General features: G+C 39.8%; 1 pseudogene; it reads left to right on the top strand.

The window, feature by feature from the left end:
• Window positions 1–6,610: 6,610 nt before the first annotated feature.
• LOC115070183 lies at window positions 6,611–7,060 on the top strand (annotated as a pseudogene).
• The last annotated feature ends 1,146 nt before the right edge of the window (window positions 7,061–8,206 follow it).

Below are 8,206 nucleotides of genomic sequence, written 5' to 3'. Positions count from 1 at the left end.
TGAGCTGGCATTGTAGTTGCAGTGTGCTTGGCCGTCTTCTCCTAGGCTGCTCCAGTACAAATTCTAGTATACCAGTGAGTGCCTGGCTGAGGTGGTGTTAGGCAAATTGTACCATCTCTTCGTTCAAACATTTGGGTGGCTCACTATCGTATTTAGAATAACTATAAGAGTCTTGTGTGATCTAAGACCCTACATAATCTGTTGTCTCAATTTATTAGTCCTTGCTTCTAAGTCTTTTTTCCTTAACTTTATTTGTTCTGGCCTACTTGCTCATTCTAGAACATGAACATGCTAGGTATGTTAATGTCTGGCGTCCTTTGTATGTACCATTAACTTTCCTGACCTGTCTCACCACAATAGTAAAGTATCTTGGCAAATGTCACTGCCACAAGGCCTTTTCTAATGAATATGACATAGTCTACATTTCTATTACAGCTCTCACTCCATCTTACACTGTGGTAGTTAGTATAGGCACTGGTCTTGACTTAATATTTTATACACTCACATAGTCCTTCATTTATAATCTGTTTCCTTTAGCTAGAGTAAGATAGGACTTTAGTGTTTCTGCTTATAGTTGTTTCCTCCTTTTCTAGAAGAACTTGCCATAACACTGTTCAATACACATGTGTAGAATGCATGAAAAAAGGTGCAAAAGTGCCTAGTGCAAAACTAGAAAGAATCAAGATTTAGGAAGTTTTGATTGAAAAGAGACAATTTTAGCTAACCTATCAGTGAGATTTTGTTGGAAGCCATCAAAAGTCATTGGAAATACTACCCAGCAGTTGTGCTCCTGGTATTTTCAACTGACTTGAAAACCTACACAAAAACTTTCCTAAGAGTTTTTACATCAACTTTATTCATAATTGCCCAAACTTCAAGGAACTGGAACATCCTTCAAGAAATAAGTGAATAGATAAACTGTGGTATAGCCATGCAAGGGACTATTGCCCAGCAAGGAAATGAGCTACTGAGTCATGGGAGAAATGGTCATGTTCTTTGAGGCTTATTGCTAAGTGGAAGAAGACATTTTAGGAAGATTATGTGGCATATGATTCCAACTATATAGCACTTTGGGAAAAGCAATTAATTGTTCTAAAGTAAAAATGTCAGTGTCTGACAGGGACTTAGGGCAAAGAAGAGCAGGCTGAATAGATGAAATCCAGGGAACTTTTAGGGATAGAATTAACACATATGATACCATAAATGTACATATAACACTACACATTTATTAAAATCCATTGAATTTTACAGCACAAAGAGTGAATTTTAATGTATGCAAATTGAGAGAAGCAGGTCTGAATCCTAAGATGGAGTACAGGGTATGAAAAAACAATCCAACCATATTCCAAATACAGGAAATAACTTCACTGAAGGGCATGAGGACTGAGGAGGAACTTACTGAACGAAGCAAATTTGAATCAAGTGTAGTCTACAAAATTAGAGAGGCAAGAAACAACATGTCAGTGTGTATATAGCTGATAAAGCTGTGTCCCATGGGGATATGGGCTAAAAATTCTGATGCTGCTATCCATGTGTACTGAGACTGAACAGTTAAGTAAGTGTGTGGCAGATGGTGGGAGCCAGATTTCTCACTGCTGGGGTGGGAGTTTACACAAAAGCATGGGGAGGAGGCTAAGATGATGGATGGTACAGTAGGCTAGAATTGGAGACACCAGGTTTAGCTTTGTACATATCTGTAAATGTTTACAAATGGAAAATCTATAGATATCTGCATATCTATAAATCAAAGCACACATACATACCCTTGTTTTTGCTGAGAAGGCTTAAAGGCAATTTATTTCAATGGTATGAGTAAATGGTATTCAAATATTCGTTTTGAATATCATCCTCTAGTAAAAGGAACCAGGACACTGTCATAATTCATTTTTGTTAAAATGAAAACAATAGACTGAATAATTTATAAACAACTGAAATTATTTCTTACAGTTCTGGATGCTGGAAAATCCAGCATCAAGTGCCAGTACTTGGTGTATGGAAGGAGCTGCTCTCTGCCGTACTTGGGGTCTGGAGGGAGCTGCTCTCCACCTCCACGATGGTACTTTGTTGCTGTGTTCTTACATGAGAAAAGGAAGAACAAAAACAAAGTTTTCATACACCTCTAGCCCATTTCAAGGGTGCATGCTGTTTGTAAGGGTGGGAGATTTCATGACTTAACCACCTCCAAAGTGTTAATTCATACAGTGGAAAAATCTGACAATCACTACCCAAGGCAGCTGAGCAAAAGCAACATCAGTGATATCTTGGTAGCATAACCCTCCTGATAACATGCATTGGCAGTAGGGTTTCTCCCATATGGTTTTCCTCCCCTAAACCCATAACCCCTATCTGATCATGAGAAATGCTACAGAAAACCCAATCAGGGGATATTCTATGAAGTCTCCAACCAGTGCTCTTTAAAACTGTCACAATCACCACAAACCAAGTTGGTCTGAGAAATTATCACAACCAAAGAGAACTGAAGGAAACATAATAATTAAATGTGTTTTGGTATTTTAGAAGGAATCCAGGAATAAGAAAATGTCATTAAATACAAACTGAATGAAATACAGACTTTAGATAATAATGAGCCAATACTGGTTCATTAATTATGACAAACATTAACATTAGATCTAATAATAAGGAAATTTGGATTTGGAGTATATCTCTAGATAGTATTTTCCATTGTAAATCTAAAACTAAAACTTACTTCTATAAGAAAAAGTTACTAAAAACAGAATCCCTGGATAAGGAGCTCATCGATTAAGTGTGCAGTAAACAAAAGCAATCAAGTTGAAGAGGGGACACAGGCAGTCCTGGTCTTAGACTTTAGTTGGAATGGTCGATTGTTTGTTGCTGTTGTTGTTGTTGTTGGTGGTGGTGGTGGTGGTGGTCTTTTTAAGACAGGGTCTCCCTGTAGCCCCAGCTATCCTAGAACTCACTATGTAGACCAGGCTGGCCTTGAACTCACAGAGATCCGCCTACCTCCGCCTCCCGAGTGCTGGGATTAAAGGCGTGCACCACCATGCTCCACCAAGGAATGGCTTATTGCTTTATCTACTTTGCTTCATCCAACTATCCAACCCCTATTGATTGCATATTTGTCTTGTACTGGGACATTTAATAGGTGATAAGGACATAATGGTAAACTAAGAGATGACTATCCTCTGACCTCCTTAAGAAGTGACATATTCCCTGTCTTTGGGGAACCAGTTAAATGGAGAAGACAATAATCACATGAGCAAATGTGGAAATCAAATAGTGGTGAGCACACAAGAGGAACATCTGAGTTCATCAAAGAAGCTAAGAGAAGTGTCCCCCTGATTAAACCCATGTGCTAAACCCATGGTGACTGCTGGGAGAGGGCAGGGGCACTTGAGCGTCTCTCATCTCACAAAACAGGTTCTAGATGTCTTCAGTTTGTCTGCTGTTAGCCTGACAGATCAGCTATGTGTAAACAAGTTCCATTTTGTGTAGTTTTTGATCATTGTCCTTTTGCTATAAGCAATTACTTCTCACTTGAAGTGTGAAGATAGGAAAGATTTCAAAAAGCTCCAGAGACCCAGACAGGACCACTTTTGATAACAGCCATTCTCCATGTTGAAGGGAAAGGCATTTCCTCTTAAGTTTTTTTTTGTTTTAGGATTTTAAGTTTTGTTTTGTTTTGTGTTTTCTGTGTTTTCCTCATCCTTCCCTAGGTTAAAAAAATGCTTGTTTCTTGAGAAATATAAATAAACAATGTCTGATGGCTAATGGACTTCATATTTGGATGTGAGGAATGTCTCTCCTAATCCTTCAGGCATTCTTAAGAGTTGGTTGCGGATAAACCTGTTCCCTTTGTTCATTATGCAAATTTTATTTTTCAGCTTATTTCTATCTTCCCCTGCCTCAATACAAACTCTTCCCCCTGCCCTGCAACTTTATTTTTATGAATAAGTGTTTTTTGTCTCTCCTCCTCCAAGACAGATATTACTGTTCATATTCATTTGGGGTTGCAAGAGAATATATGAAGCCCATTCACATATTTACCTTTATATCTATTTTGAATATGGTGAAAGAAAGGGAAAGTAAAACAATCTGGGTCTTCTGCACAATGGCAACGAGCTTCATGGAATGGCAGCATCTTCGGAGCATTAGGTGATAATCTGGTTGCATTGTGGGAGAGAGTCAAGTATTCAGCATTCTAATCTCTCTGTGTAACAACAGCCCAAGTATATTAATTACATTAATTGATTAGCTGATTAATTATGAAATCAACACATTCTTCTAACACAGAAGCACAATTCTCCTACAGATAAAATGAGACAATGTTAGCACAGCAATATAATAAACCCCATCATCACCATTGACCTTTGCCCTCATTTCCATTCCTGGGTTTCTGCAGAAGTAAGCAGGTGAATGCCACAAAACTGGCTGTGATTATTTTTAGTTTAAACAACACTTTCTCCCAAGATAAATGCATGTGTAAGATAGATTTCATCCCTGAGAACATCTGTCTTTCTTTAGGCGTGCCATTTTCCCTGGTACTGCCCCCCCCCCAATGGCTTCTGAACATATAGATTACATTATCACATTAAATGAGGACGGGTAAACTTCAAAGGGTTCAGAGCCAAGATGCACCTGGACTTTTAGATTCAGACTTGAAAGCTAGCTTACATTAAGTGATCCATGAAGCTGTGATAGAGACACCTAATGGCATTGTCAAATTCCTTAGAATAGTTTTTAAATAAGCCAAATTGAATGCAGGACTTCAGGGCTTCTGCGTTATCCCCTCTGAAACTGACCCTGCAAAGCAGACCGACTTCAAATGTTAATAAAGTCAAATGTTAAAAAGGGTATCTGTATCAGTCCTCAAGGTCTTTAGTTATTAAATAAGAAAATGTGTGTAAGTCACAGTTGGAACCCATTAAGACAATGCTATATATAAATGGTTGTTTTTATTTGCTGACTATGCCTTCAATTATTCATTCAGCAAACATGTATTGGGCTTCCATGACATCTAGACTCTACAATAGCCAGTAAGTTCATGAGGATAATTCTAGCCACCAAACTGTTAACTGAAATGGCACATGTCATTTCAAGGCAAAATGCTTTCATTGTTGGGGATATCAGCGCTCTTCATCTGTTGCTGTGACTAAGCACAAGATTCCAACTGCTCCAATATCGTGAGGGAAACTCAGCCTTTTAACTGAGTGTGGCCTTCACTGGCCTACAACAAGGGTCTTATACAAGTGAAAAACAAATGTTTATTATGATGAATAATGTGTTTTGGGGATTAATGTATTGTTGAAGTATAACCAGGTAAGTCTTGACTAAGGGGGAGTTGACTGGTTACTAGCGATCAGTGTGGTAAGAATTTCCATTCACAAAGTTTGACATGAAAACCCCATGAGGAAAACATTGGCAACTTCATGTAAGGCCTGAGGAAGCTGAAGCTTCCCCACTCTCAGAGTTGACCGGCAGAGAAGTACATCTAACTAGAGCCCTACACCCACGAATGATTCTCTTGTGCTCTAACTACTGATCTTAAGGATGGTACTCTAAGAGCAAATATGATCTTCTAAGACTATGAAGTTATTTAAATATCCTGTGAATTTCATATGCATTCAGTACTCATAAAACAGAAGTCAACTTATTGAGTGTACCCCAAAATGTGTTCCAAAAGGAATTTCAAGATATTATTGTGACTTGCTCCATGGTCAAATACTTTTATGAAGCACTAATTTATTTAAATATGTTTTATTTATTGTTTTTATTTTGTATGTGTGTGCATGTATTGCCTGCATGTAAGTGCACCTGTGTCATGCAATGCCCTTGGAAGACAAAAGAGGTTGTTGAAGCCCCTAGAACAAGAGTTACGGACAGTTGTTACCTGCCATGTGGGTGCTGGGATTTGAATCCCAGTCTTCTGTAAGAACAGCCAGTGTTTTTAACCACTGAGCCATCTCTCCAGGCCCAAAACACTAATTTATATAAGACCCAGTTTACGTACTTACTCAGATGGTTCATGTCACCTGTATCCCAGGTGCCACTGCTGCCATATGGCCATGGTAGCCTAGACTCCTGTTGCTGTAAGTTATCACACGGATTACAGATGGGTCATGAAGACATCCTGGTGCGTGCCAGCAATGGATTGCTACCACATGACAGCCACACCAGGGGTGAGCAGAGGCAGGTGGCACAGTACAGTTGGCTGCACATTTGGCAAAGAGGAGAGGTGCCTAGGGTGGGGATACGTACTGATTTCTAGGCAATACAAATGTTCTTCCTGGTTGACTAATGAGCTATGAAATATAACTAAAGGATTGATGACAAGAAAGTCTGGGATAAAGCTATGTAAAAGGATCTGCGGAAATGGCAGAAACAGCTTCAAGAGCTTTGAAGATCAAAGAAGAATGGCTCTAAAATACTTTCATTTGGGTAAGACTTCTCATGGTTGGTCCATCATTTGTATAATCCTAAAAATGTCATTTGGATTTTCTGAATATCATCTCTCTAGTAAAGCTTAATTTTGGTAAACAACAAGACCCTTCTAGCCAGCTATTAAAAAGCTATGTATACTCTTTCTCTTCTGGTCCCAGGTTTTTCTCAAGTCACAGGTTCTCAAGCAGACATGGCCAAGTCCAAGAACCATACCACACACAACCAGTTTTGAAAATGGCACAGAAATGGCATCAAGAAACCATGGTCACAAAGATACGAATCTCTTAAGGGGTAGACCTCAAGTTCCTGAGGAACACGTGTTTTGCCAAGAAGCACAACAGGAATGGCCTGAAGAAGATTCAGGCCAACAATGCAAGGCCATGAGTACATGGCTGAGGCTGTCAAGGCCCTCGTGAAGCCCAAGGAGTTTAAGCCCAACATGCCAAAGTGTCCCAACAGCAAGCTCCGCCCACTTGCTTTCATTGCCCGCCCCAAACCTGGGAAGCAAATTCGTGGCCACATGGCCAAGGGTTGCAGGCTCTGCCAACCAAAGGCCAAGGCTGGGTCTGTAGGTTCAGCTAAGACCCAGGCTATAGCTCAGTCTCCCAAAGGTGCCCAGGCCCCCGTGAAGACCCCGTAATAAAGGTCTTTGCCAATGTGAAGACAGATGAACTGGTATGACCGCCCTCCCCACTGTTTGCAGAGGGCTGGCGTCCTGTGCTGTTTTTACAAATAAACTTGAGGGCAAGATATTAAAAAAAGTTAAAAATAAAGAGCTATGTACAAAGGAGTGGTATTTGAGATGTTTAGAGGAAAAATCTGATAGCCAATGCCCTCCAGTTGCCTACCATTATAGCTTTTACCAGAAGTACCCATTTCTTCTTGAACTCTATATGGAACTCATCTACATTTATATGAAAACTCAGTTTATGGCATTTAATAAAGATAATACATGACCTTGTTGAAATGACATTTCTATTTTAAGGTCTTCAAAGTGTATTGTCAGTGAATAGGTTCTGGGGGGAATCTCCATGATAGCAAAATGGACATGCAACTCTGAAAAGAGTCTTTCGATACATCTTGCCTCAGAGTCTCTTGAGAGGCATCACTGTCTTATGCCCTTTCCTGAGGGACACAGGTTCCTACCTAGGAGCACATTGGGAGTCCTTGATCATGCAGAGCCATGTGAATGTACAGCAGGCCTGGAATGTCCAGGTGGAAATGAAAGAAAGGATAGTAATTGCAAAGCCAATGAAAATACTCTCTGAGTCATCGATCTTCATAGATGCTTTTTCTGGGAAGTAGATGTTCCTGAAAATATGAGTCATTCTACAAATAAGTGATAAAGCCCCCCTAGGTGACAGAGGCTAGAATCTTGGCTGTGGTGCTTACTCAAAATCCAAGATTCAAATCTCTTATCCACACACCAGCTGTTAAGGCACACTATCCACTCTACAGACATGTGATTGTGATCAGGTCTTTCTAAGTCTGAACCAGAACATGATTCTTCTGTACAGTCTCAGGAAAGTCTTTTGGATTTTCCTGGGTTTCCTTTTCTTCACATCATCTCTATGTTAAAAGTTTATTCGAAGTAAGTCCTAAGATCTCTCTACATCAGAATGTTACAGATCTAGGTATATGGAAGTGTTAACTGCAAAAGCTAAAAAGTATAAACCTGGAGGCTAGAGAGATGACTTGACCATTAAGAGCACTGCTGTTCTTACAGAGGACCTAGGCTCAGTTTCCAGCACCCACATGCAGCCCACAATCTCCTGCAACTCTAGTT

This window comes from Nannospalax galili, unplaced genomic scaffold (assembly GCF_000622305.1).
Source record: "Nannospalax galili isolate Female #2095 unplaced genomic scaffold, S.galili_v1.0 scaffold734, whole genome shotgun sequence".
NCBI lineage: Eukaryota > Metazoa > Chordata > Mammalia > Rodentia > Spalacidae > Nannospalax > Nannospalax galili.
Note: the sequence above shows the minus strand (reverse complement) of the source record. Positions and strands in the feature narration are given on the sequence as shown.